Source organism: Pholcus phalangioides, unplaced genomic scaffold (assembly GCF_987345545.1).
Source record: "Pholcus phalangioides strain wild (caught in Gottingen) unplaced genomic scaffold, Ppha-v1.0 ptg000010l_1, whole genome shotgun sequence".
NCBI lineage: Eukaryota > Metazoa > Arthropoda > Arachnida > Araneae > Pholcidae > Pholcus > Pholcus phalangioides.
In genome coordinates, this window is record NW_028301603.1 from 33,615,819 (window position 1) to 33,627,207 (window position 11,389).

General features: G+C 40.8%; 1 non-coding gene across 1 annotated transcript; it reads right to left on the reverse strand.

Moving 5' to 3' along the window:
• Positions 1–88: 88 nt before the first annotated feature.
• On the reverse strand, positions 89–160 carry TRNAH-GUG (transfer RNA histidin (anticodon GUG)). The gene has a single exon. It is a non-coding gene; the product is annotated as a tRNA-His (tRNA).
• Between the last annotated feature and the right edge of the window lie 11,229 nt (positions 161–11,389).

Genomic DNA, 11,389 nt, shown 5'->3' on the forward strand with positions numbered 1-11,389 from the left:
GCATCGTTGTAGTGAGATTTAACTGTAGTTTAATTTCTGACGTAAAACGAAGTTATATTGGCTAACAGGAAAAAAAAAAATGTGATTGTGCCGTGACCAGGATTCGAACCTGGGTTATTGCGGCCACAACGCAATGTACTAACCACTATACGATCACGGCGACGAGTAGCAGAAGCTTAACAAGGTACTTAACCAAAACGATGTGGGTCGCGAGGGCTGAATTGCATCTACCGTGCGTTCTCCTCATTGGTTATCGTTATCCTCTTCCATATAACATCGATAACAAGCCATCTATCTCGATATAACGCGCCGCGCGCGAGAACCAGTTTTTTCTTCCTCTCTCTCCTATTTATCATACTGATTACTTTCGTCTGAAGTTCAAATCTTATACAACAGATGGCAGCACTGAACTCACGAGGATTCCTACTTTTTAAGCCGGGTTTTCCTAGAAAATAGGCTTGTTGCGCCGCGTGAACCGAGCCGGATCATTTCGCGCCGGCAGAAACGCGTTACATAATCACGCTACGCGTTTTGTGTTTTCTTAGCGTGGCGCATCAGATCAGGACGGCTATATCATACAGCTGTAGTATATGCAGTGCCGTCTTAACGCATGGGCCTACCCGGGCACGGCCCGGGGGCCTCGAGAGAAGAGGGGCCTCACAAAAATTAGATTCGGTTGAAATTTTCTGTAATTTACCTGGTAGGTCCTCAGAAAAACCACTTGGCCCGGGGGCCCATGATGCTCTTAAGACGGCCCTGAGTATATGGCCCTGGCATCAGCTACTCTGTCGTCTGCATGCTCCGGTTTGAAAGGAAGGGAAAGAAAACAACACAAACGTGTGAAGGGAAGATCGGTGAAACGCGCGGCGCACGACGCATTTGACTCCTCCAGAAGCAGTCGGTCAATAACGTCCGATGTAAAGCGCTGTCGTGAGCCGCGTTGCGCTCTGTAGGGAAACAGTCGTTCTGATTTTCTTATTGGTGGAGTGGACGGCGTGTCAAGCTGGGCGGATCACGTTGCGTGCGGCACGGAAAACCTGCTCCTAGGAAAACCCGGATTTAGATTGCACTGCGAGGACGAGGTCGAGAACCCTCGCATAGGGTTACCCATGGCCAGGGCCGCAACTAGGGGGGGGGGAGCAGGTGGGCAGGGCCGTCTTAAGAGCATCATGGGCCCCCGGGCCAAGTGATCTATTGAGGCTCTACCAGGCAAATTCTCGGAAATTTCAACCTGATATCATTTTTGTGAGGCTACTTTTCTCTTGAGGTCCCCGGGCCGTGCCCGGGTGGGCCCATGCCTTGAGACGGCACTGCAGGCGGGTCTCGTGCTCTACAGGCACTGGACCCGAGGGAGCGCGAATTTCATTCTGAAACCTCCTCCTTCAACATTAGTCACGTCAAAATGCGTGCTTGTCCCGGGTGACTAAGCATCTAGTTGCGGTCCTGCCCATGGCCCCCACAAGGCCGGGGCTGACATGGCTCTAGCCCTGGGGCCCGGGACAATTCTCATAATTTTTTTGCTTTCTCACGCGATACATGAACTATATTAAAGGGCCCGTGAGAAGTCTGACCAAGGGGCCCACGAAAGATCCCAGCCTAAGGGCCCTACTCCCATGGCCCCCACAAAGAGGGGGCTGACATGGCTCTAGCCCTGGGGCCCGGGGCAGTTTTTTTCACGCTATAAACTACAGAAGGAGCCCGTGAAAAGTCTGACCCGGGGGGACCCGCAAAAGATCCCAGCCTAGGGGTCCTGCTTCAGGATGTGGTGGCCATGCCTACTCCCGGATGTGGGGGCCATGGGGTTACCAGGACGCTTTCGCGCACCCTTAATGACGTCATTCTTCCGATTTCCACAACAGATGGCGCTACTTTTCTGCCAAAAGAAACCCACCGACACACTACAGTAATTTTTCTCAACTGAAACAGAACCGCTATATAAGTTTACGGAAATTTGATGATTACGGTTATTATTGGCATAATCAACGTCTATTATGCATGATTATCAATTTTTTTTTTTTGCAAGTTTAATAAATTTTAATTTTAACATTTACTGGTGATTATGTGTAATCCCCTGCTCTCTCGCATTGGTAAATTATTTAAATTTATCGGAAATTTTGCACAAACTTCAGTCTAGGCTGATGGATTCGATCGGCAGGGCCCTAGGCTGGGATCTTTTGTGGGCCCCCCCCCTCCGGTCAGACTTTTCACGGGCCCTTCTATAGTTAATTTATAGAATGAAAACGTCAAAAAATTATTAGAATTGTCCGGGGCCTTGTCGATCGGTGATGTTGCTTATGTTGAAAGATGTTGATAAATGTTAAGAAAGCTAACATTACAATGCATTGATAATAACTTATAAGGTTTTTTTTATTATCATAACACTGATTTTCATCTAATTTAGTTTTTATGGCAAAATATGTGTACAGTTGTTTATGTACATGGAGGAAAGAATAACAGGAGGTGACGCGACCAGCGCCTCCGTTGAGAAAGCATGGGGAATCTGGGTTGCCAGATGAAGCCAGTGATCGCTCTATTAAAGGGACCAAGTAAGCCCAAACAAACCGTGGCTTCCCATGCTTTCCTATGAGAAACATCCCCGTTTTTAAAAATCATTTAAAAATTTACTATTCACTTTAGGAACTCGATTTTTTTTTCTCAAATTCTTTGGATATATTTATACAATTGAACGAGAGCTTTTACAATTTTAGTTGTTATTTGTTTTCGAATATCAACTTCTACAACATGGAACCTTTTGCAAAAATAACCAAAATTTACCCATATCTTGTGCCACAAAATTTCTTCTTGGCATTTTAATTTTAAAAATATTATGCCAAAACATGTAATACCTCAGTGCTGAGAGAAATACAATGTTTAAAGACACTTGAACAAGCGGTGTTTGAAAAAATCTGAATTGCGAAAAACATTATATATGCAAAACATTAGCATATATAATGCCTTTCAGCTGTTTATATTAAAATATTGTAGAAATATTTCTCCATTCCAGGCAAAAACTCGAACACAGACACAATTTTAGATTTCAAATTCAATTCGAAACTTTTTTTATCAAATTTTCGTACACATGTCACTTTAAAAGCAAAGTAATTGGTACAAAATGAAGAGGAAAAAAAACAGCCCAAGTGATTATTTTTCTCAAGTACTATAGGCCAGAGAGATGACTTATCGCGGCTCGTAAAAAGAGTTTATTTATTTTTTAATATTTTTTTCTCCATACATCTACATAGCGGAAAGTTCGGATGGGCGGCATATATTTCCAGTACGGAAATATATTTCCAAACGGAAGAAGGGTGGCAAAATTTGTACAGCCTACAGGCAGCAAAACCATAAATACACAGTGGCGGACGACGTTCGAGCACTTCCAGTACTTTGAGGCACGGGGGCGGCAAAATGCTGTTTGCCCCGGACGGCTGAATCATGTTTGCCCCGGGTGGCAAAAATCCTAGCTACGGCCCTGTCAGAAGATTCTCGAGCACCTCAGAACTGATTCAGAAATCAAAATTCCTCATGTAAAGCTTAAGACGAGCGCCCACGGGCCTGAAACACTTTCGAAATGTCCCGGATCGATCATATTGATGAACGAAACAAAAAGGCAAGATAAACAGTTAAAAGAAAAAAATTATGAAATTGCATTTTATTGGAGCTTCATATTTTTTTAATTAATCATATTCCCATAGACATTAATGTGATGCATCAAATTTTTAAAATAAATTGAAGGCACTGAACTAAAAACTTATGACGAGTTGAGAGTGAAAAGTGATCTTCCCCTTTTTAAAAAATAAATTAAAAATATAACAACCCCTTATATAAGGATAAGATTTTATTTTCCCCCTTTATTAGATCATGTAGATCACCTGAAGACGCATTAAATGGTCAAGGTGCTTAAATTGATTTAGTTATTAATATTTTAAAAGAATTCGATCCGGCAAAACACATGTTAAGTATAGGGAAAAGAGCGGTTTGTTTGGGCTTACTCGTCAGCCTATAGGGTTGCCACAACGGCTTCAGTTTTCGTTCCTTATGTCACCTCCTGTTATTCTTTCCTCCATGTGTTATGTACCTATGTTGTCCATCTTCTGACCCCTGACCTCTTTAGCCTTTATATTGGCTATATCCATACATGGCATCCCTCTCTTAAGCTTTTAGGTTACATAGTCATTCAAATATATTGGGCGTTTACAAATTCTCCCCACTCGAGTAATCTTTTGATTAACGTCTGTATGCAGTGTAGGAAGATCATTTTGAGTATGTTCATAGTTTCCAGAGCCAATGTTCAGGTCATCAAACTCCTGTGACGCATTGTATTTGAAAGTTTGGCACTGTGATGGTCGAATATGACTTCTGTTTCTTCGCAGAATTCTACCACAGGGTGTTTTCACTATGTATGATCTTGGAGATCCATGTCTGTGCTGGTTGCCATTGTTTCTTATTGAAATTCCAAACTCTTACTCTTTCACCATTGTTTAGAATTCCTAAGGGGGTGAGCATTTCTGTCATAATATAGTTTCTGCTTTCTTTGCTTTTCTTTCAAAAGGTGAGTCACATTCTTGTTTAACTTAGTTTTGAGCAATTCTTCTGAAATGGGTAATTTTGTTTTCAGCCGACGATTAAACATTAATTGAGCGAGAGATAAGTTCACATCAGGAAGAGGCGTGTTCCGATATTCCATTAAACTAACCAAAATCTTCTCTTCATCGCCATTGGATTTCCTAAACATGCTCTTGGCTATTCCTACTGATTTTTCTGCCATTCCGTTACTTTTGGGATACCTGGGACTTGCGAAAATGAACTCAAAATTCCATCTATCAGCAAATTGTTTGTAATGTAAGCTATTGAATAAACCTTAATATAACACCTATATAACACCATAACTTTAATATAACACCTATATAACCTTAACCCCGAATTTACTGAAGAGGCTTTTGAGTGTGCTAATTACTTCCGATGCACTTTTGTCCTTTATTGCCTCAATTTCTATCCATTTTGAGAAATAGTCAGCCAATACAAGATAGTATTTGTTTCCGAATTCCATTAGATCAACACCAACCTTAGAAAAGGTCTGTTAGGAATTGAGTGATTTGTCAGTGGTTCTTTGCACATTCTGCTTCCTGAATGTTTCGCAAATATCACAGTTCAACACTATTCTTTTAATATCTCTTGATAAGCCAGGCCAATATAAGATCTCTCTGGCTCTTGCTTTGCACTTAACAATCCCCATGTGTGACTCATGTATTAAACATAACATATCTTTACGAAGTGCTTCAGGGACTATTAGTTTGTTATTGAAAAACAACAACCCATCAGCTATGTATATCTGATCTCGTAGCTTGTAGTACTGTTTGACAGTGCTTGAACATCTGTCAGTGGGTCAACCATTCTTATTATAATGAATTATCTCTTGAAGGGTTGGGTCAAGCTCAGTGCATTTTTGGAATTGTTTCCTCTCACTAATAGGCAGTGATCTGGAAATTTCATGTACAACATGCAACATTTCTGGATCGTCTACACCCGTGTTTTTAATGTAAGCCCTTGACAATGCATCAGCAATATGCATTTGACCGCTTGGCAAGTATTCTACAGTGAAATCATACTTAAGTAATTTGAGAAGCATTCTTTGTAATCGATTATTATGAATTATTGAAATCAATGGTTTGTGGTCACTTTTGACAAGTACTTTGTGGCCATAAATCAAGTTGTGAAATTTTTCAAATGCAAAGACTATGGCAAGTAATTCTTTCTCAATCTGGGCATAGTTTTTTTCAGTTTCTGACAGGCTCCTGGATGCAAAAGAAACTGGATGATCTTCTTGCAATAAGCAAACACCGAGCCCATCTTTGGAACTGTCACACTGAATAACAATAGGCAAGGAGTCGTTAAATACTTTCAACACAGGAGTTGAACTGATCAATCTTTTCAGATTCACGAAGCTTCGATCTTGCTCATGGTTCCACTGAAACTCAATGTCTTTCTTTAGCAGTTCCCTTAGTCCCCAATTTTTTATATAGCGACTGGGGTACTCTTCTGGGGGCATTTATTACAGCCACTACTTCATTCTTTACAACTATGTTATGAGGCTCTCCCGGAAATTTTCCCAAACCAGTAAATACACTTTCATATGTTTCAATGGCCTTTACTTTAGAATCAATAGTTACAAGATCTATCAACTGTATAAGATTCAATTGTTTGCATGCTTCTAAACCTAGAATAGGTTTGGCCTGAACATCTACAATTACAAAAGGGAGTTTCAGCTTAGAACATTTTTCAGTATTACAAGATAATGAAATGACTCCTTCGGGAGTTAATTTGTGATTGCCATACGAAACTAGAACAACATCAGTTGGCGATAAGTTCTGTTAACATTCGACGTTTAGAGATTTGAATACTTTGAGTGGAATGATGTTGACTTGTGCCCCAGTATCAAGCTTGAATTCCACTACTTTTCCTTCAACTGATATAGCCTTGAGCCATTCATTTCTGGAACTGATCATATTAATTTCCAAGACACTGTCAATGTATAAACTTCCGATGTCGTTGTTGCTGTATGGAAGGTAGTTGTCTCTGTGGAGGACCTCATCAATCCGTCTATGATTACCAGCAGATTGTGGCTTAGGAAAACAATTTTCATTGCACATTACCGCAAAGCGATTTTTCTTTTTGCACAGATTGCACAACTTATTGAATGCAGGACAATGCCCTCTCTTGTGTTTTCGACCACAGGAATTACAGTTTTTCTCGGGCATGAATATACTTTTACCTCTGGACCTTATAGCATCAACTTCAGGACCCACATGAGGCTCATGGATTTTCTCCATCTGTCGTCGGCTAATCTCACAAGCACGTATGCTATCAACTGCTTTGCTTACTGTAAGATCAGGTTCTCGAAGCAGTCTTTCTTGCAGATTAGAATCACGGATGCCCAAGACAATCCTATCCCGAATTAAACTGTTTTCTTGCTCTCCAAAGTCACATGAGGCTGCCAAAGTTTTCAGTTCAGTAAGGTATACATCTATACCTTGGTTCTCTTTCTGAGAACATGAAAAGAACTTAAAACGTTCGAACACAACGTTACGTCTAGGAAGACAATATCTATCAAACTTTGCTAAGACATCATCATATTTTGTAGCACTTTCAGCAGCTGCATACTGGAATGTATTAAATACACCAACACCTTCATCACCAATGACGTTCACCAAAATTGCGATTTTAACCTCATCAGGCTTCTCAATCATCTCCGAAGCAAGCATGAAATTCGCGAACTTTTGTTTCCATTTCACCCATTGATCAGACAGGTTTATGGAGCTGAATATCAACTCTCCAGGTGGCTTAAATATCTCCATTGATTCAACTTTTAACTTCTAGAATACAACAGTTCCCAGCAGCACCACACATCTAAGCAGCAATAAGAGTTGGACCCATCTCAAATCATCTTAGACAGCTCTTCTTTCCTGACACCATGTAATGTACCTATGTTGTCCATCTTCTGACCCCTGACCTCTTTAGCCTTTATATTGGCTATATCCATACATGACACAGTGCACCGATCACGTACGGGAGGAACGTGGTTGAATTTAAGTGACATTTCCGCATGATTTCTTTCCAATATTTATCATACTTACCAACTTCAATCGGGAATTATGTATAATTACCGGTAAAAGTGACAAATGCAGAAAAATGCATCAAACTTACCGAAAGATTATTTGGGGAGGTTGTGCATAATTGCCGGTTAATATGCATATAATTACTTACTGCCATCTTATAAGGCACACATTTAGGGATCTCTAAATGTGCCACGGAGATCGTTTAAGTCAGGGCCGTCATTTCAACTTTTTCCAGGGAGGAGGGCCAAAAGAATATGTACTCAATGTATATATATATAGTTGTAGTGTATTTTCAAAAGCCAGGGCGGGTGAGCAACGGCCCCCCCTGACCCACCCAAATGACGGTGTTCTGGTTTAAGTGTTCTGGAACTGTGTCGCGGGTTACTTGAGTGATCTTTGAATGTGGAAGTGATCTTCGAGGCCTAATTCAGTGATCTGAAAATGTGCCACGGGCCACTTAAATGCTATGGATTTGGGCCACGGGCCACATAAAAGCTATGGAATTGTGTCACGGGTCATTTAAGCGATCTGTAGATGTGTCGCTTAGTTCATTTCTACAAACTTGGATTTGAGGGAGCAAGCCACATCAGATAACCTTCAGGTTCACATTTGGTTCGTGGGTCAAGGGTTTACCATATATGTCTTAGAGCATAGTCTCCCAAACTTTTTGTTCCATCGCCCCCATAATCAGAAATTTTTTCCTCTCATCGCCCCCCCCCCAACTGAAGTAAACCCATAGGATCCTATGTTAAATCAGTAGGTTCTATCGCCCACCAGGGGGTGATATTGCCCACTTTGGGAAACACTGGCTTAGAGGGTGAGTCGTAATTAATTTCTTAAAGAGAAATTTTGCGTTCTTACCCTTCAAATAGCATTGAAATTAACAGAAATTGATTATAATAACATATGAAGGTATTTTCTTTCGAAATATATATTTTTTCGTCTGGGGGAGAGGTGCACACCCCCCTATGCCCTCCTTCCCGCGTACGTTTCTGATCCCACCAATATGCGTTATAGGAGGTGGGGGGTGGGGCAGTGCTGACGAAATTTTTCTGACAAGGGGGAGAAGGGGGTCAGAGTTTTGCTGACGGGAGGGGGTCAAAAATGGCCAAAAATTTGCTGACGTAATACTTGAACGGCCCCTAAGATGAAGGAACTTTATTTCGTTGAGAGCAGACCATGTTATCAACTGTACCGAGAGAAAAAAATATAACTGTGTTTATCTTGGAAGAGGGAATTGAGTTTTCGCTATTACCTCCCACTCCTGTCTTATGTTTATATTACACGCATTAAAGTTGAGGGGGTCGAGGTTATATTGAGGCCTTTATCGGGGAGCATTTTTCTTAAAAATACAAGTTAAATCCAACGCGTGTTCACCCCATTGTACAACTCATACCAACGAAAATAAGAAGAAATATTGTGGAAACACATTCTACAAATGTTTCTTTTGTCTAGCACGCCAAGTCACAAGTGATTCCGTCTCGTGTCGGATATTTCGTCGCCAATACTCCAATATCCTCGTGTGAGGAGCTCCATAGAAATATATGTGTCCGATTCTCTTCGGTATACCGAGTCACCTATCAGTCGCAAGACTTCAGTATCCCCGTATGAGGATCGAGGCCCTTATTACACACAGCGACGTCAGTAGTTAGCGAGTGAAACCGCAAGCGAGTCGCTACGAAACTCGCCCAATGTAATTGAAGAAGTTGGGAAAATTATTGCTGCGTGGCTGATTATTGCATTGGTCAGTATAATGGCGCCACCTAATGGGAAAATCAGGAAAAGTGACGTTAATAAGAGTGCGCGCGCAGCCATTTTTCTTTCTGTTTTCGAATCTGGTAACCGGTATAGACATCATTTACCGTCATCAATGATTTTAGTTACAATTGAAAGTCCTGCTCCTCCCCCAACCCGGCATCATTCCCCGTATTTCGGATAATAAAATGCCATATTTTCGAGGAAATATGGTCAGTCTAAGCGTAAGATCTACACATAACTAAGGTGACCATATTTTCTCGAGAGAAATACCGGACATCGCCAATTATCGCCAAAATGACGCCAAAACCGAACAAAGTCACCGAATATTGTGAAATAACGGAAAAATCACAATGGGGGAAATGCAGCATTACTGCTAATTGCAGTGGATTAAAATGAATTCCACGAAAAACAAAAAAACGTTCACTAAGACAAATGTGGGAGATTAATATTCTCATTTATAGTTGTAATTATCATAATATAATTTATAAGTTGAAAATAATTTCAATCTTTGACTTCAATAAAGAATAAAAATTCAAGTAGGCTTCGTGCAAAATACGGGAAAAACCGGGACCCTTTTGCTAAACAGTCGGGACAACCAAAAAAACAGAAAATACCGGGACTGTCCCGGGAAATACGGGACGCATGGTCACCCTACACATACCCCGACCACATGCTTCGTTCAGAACTACCGTGACCATACGTGCCTTATTTCCTTGGACATTCCAGTATATTCACAGTCCCGGGAAATACGGGAAGTATGGTCACCGTAAAAATGACAAAAGAAAAGGGAGATTGCCACGTGAATATTCGTTATTGAAATTGTTTTTCAATTCATAAATTATATCATGATAATTACAACTACTGTACCAATAATGAAAATATTTATTAATCTCACTTTTCTTTTGTCGTGTTTACGGTGACCATACTTCCCGTATTGTGGAATGTGCACAGGGTTATCCCATGAATTCGCAGTTAAGAAATTCATGAAAATTGAAGTGGCACATATTTGAATGCGGCTTGCAAAAAGAAGTTATTCCAACCAAGGGGGACATTTTTGATTCAGAAAAAAATGCTTATTTGAAATTTCTGTCGATAGAGGACGCTGCACGAAAGCGAATCACTGGGAATATTCAAATCAGAGTCATATTACGTGCGGGGTGATTATGAAATAACAGACTTCACCAACCCATTCAAATACACAAATTCTTTACATTTTTATGAATTTACAAAGTATTTATGAATATATGGGACACCCTGTATTTGTAGGGAGAGCAGAATTTTTCATTCGGTTCATTTGCTCAATGGTACAATTATTCAATCATTACACTTCACTCATAGTTAGAGACGTTGACGGCAGACGGCAGCACTTCGCATAACAAGTATTTCAAGGAAACAGACTTTTTCCTCACTTTTTGAATGTGGTTACCCTAATTGCAATAACAACGCCGGACTGTTTGTAATGCTTGCAAACCTGAACATTGTTTGTCAAAATGGAAGAAAGAATGGCCTTCGGGATTTTCGAACTACTCTTGCTCGCTGTATAGCAAACTGCAATATCAGTGGCGTCGGCGCCGGATGGAGATGCTGTGGGTGCTCAAACGGTATTTTGTGGCACAGGTCTGACCACCCCCAGAATTGATTGAGAAATCGTAATTTCCAATGTAAAGCTCAAGACGAGCACCCTAAGGTTCGAAACACTTCCGACGCCCCTGTGCAACATCATTTTTTCCAACGTATGCTGACAAAAATTCTTAGCAGCCAAACAATTTTACAGTCTAATCAATAAAAAGAAATAGAATTATTCAATGTGGGGAATGGCAGTGAACGTGTGCGGATGAGCAGGTGAGCAAGCAAGTTATGAATCAAGTGAGTCAGGGAGTTAATGAGTCGGGGGCAGGGAGATGAGCAAGTGAGTATGTGAATAAGAGTGAGTATGTGAATAAGAGTGAGTATGTGAATAAGAATGAGTATGTGAATAAGAGTGAGAAAGTGAGTCAGTGAGCAAGTGAGTATGTGAA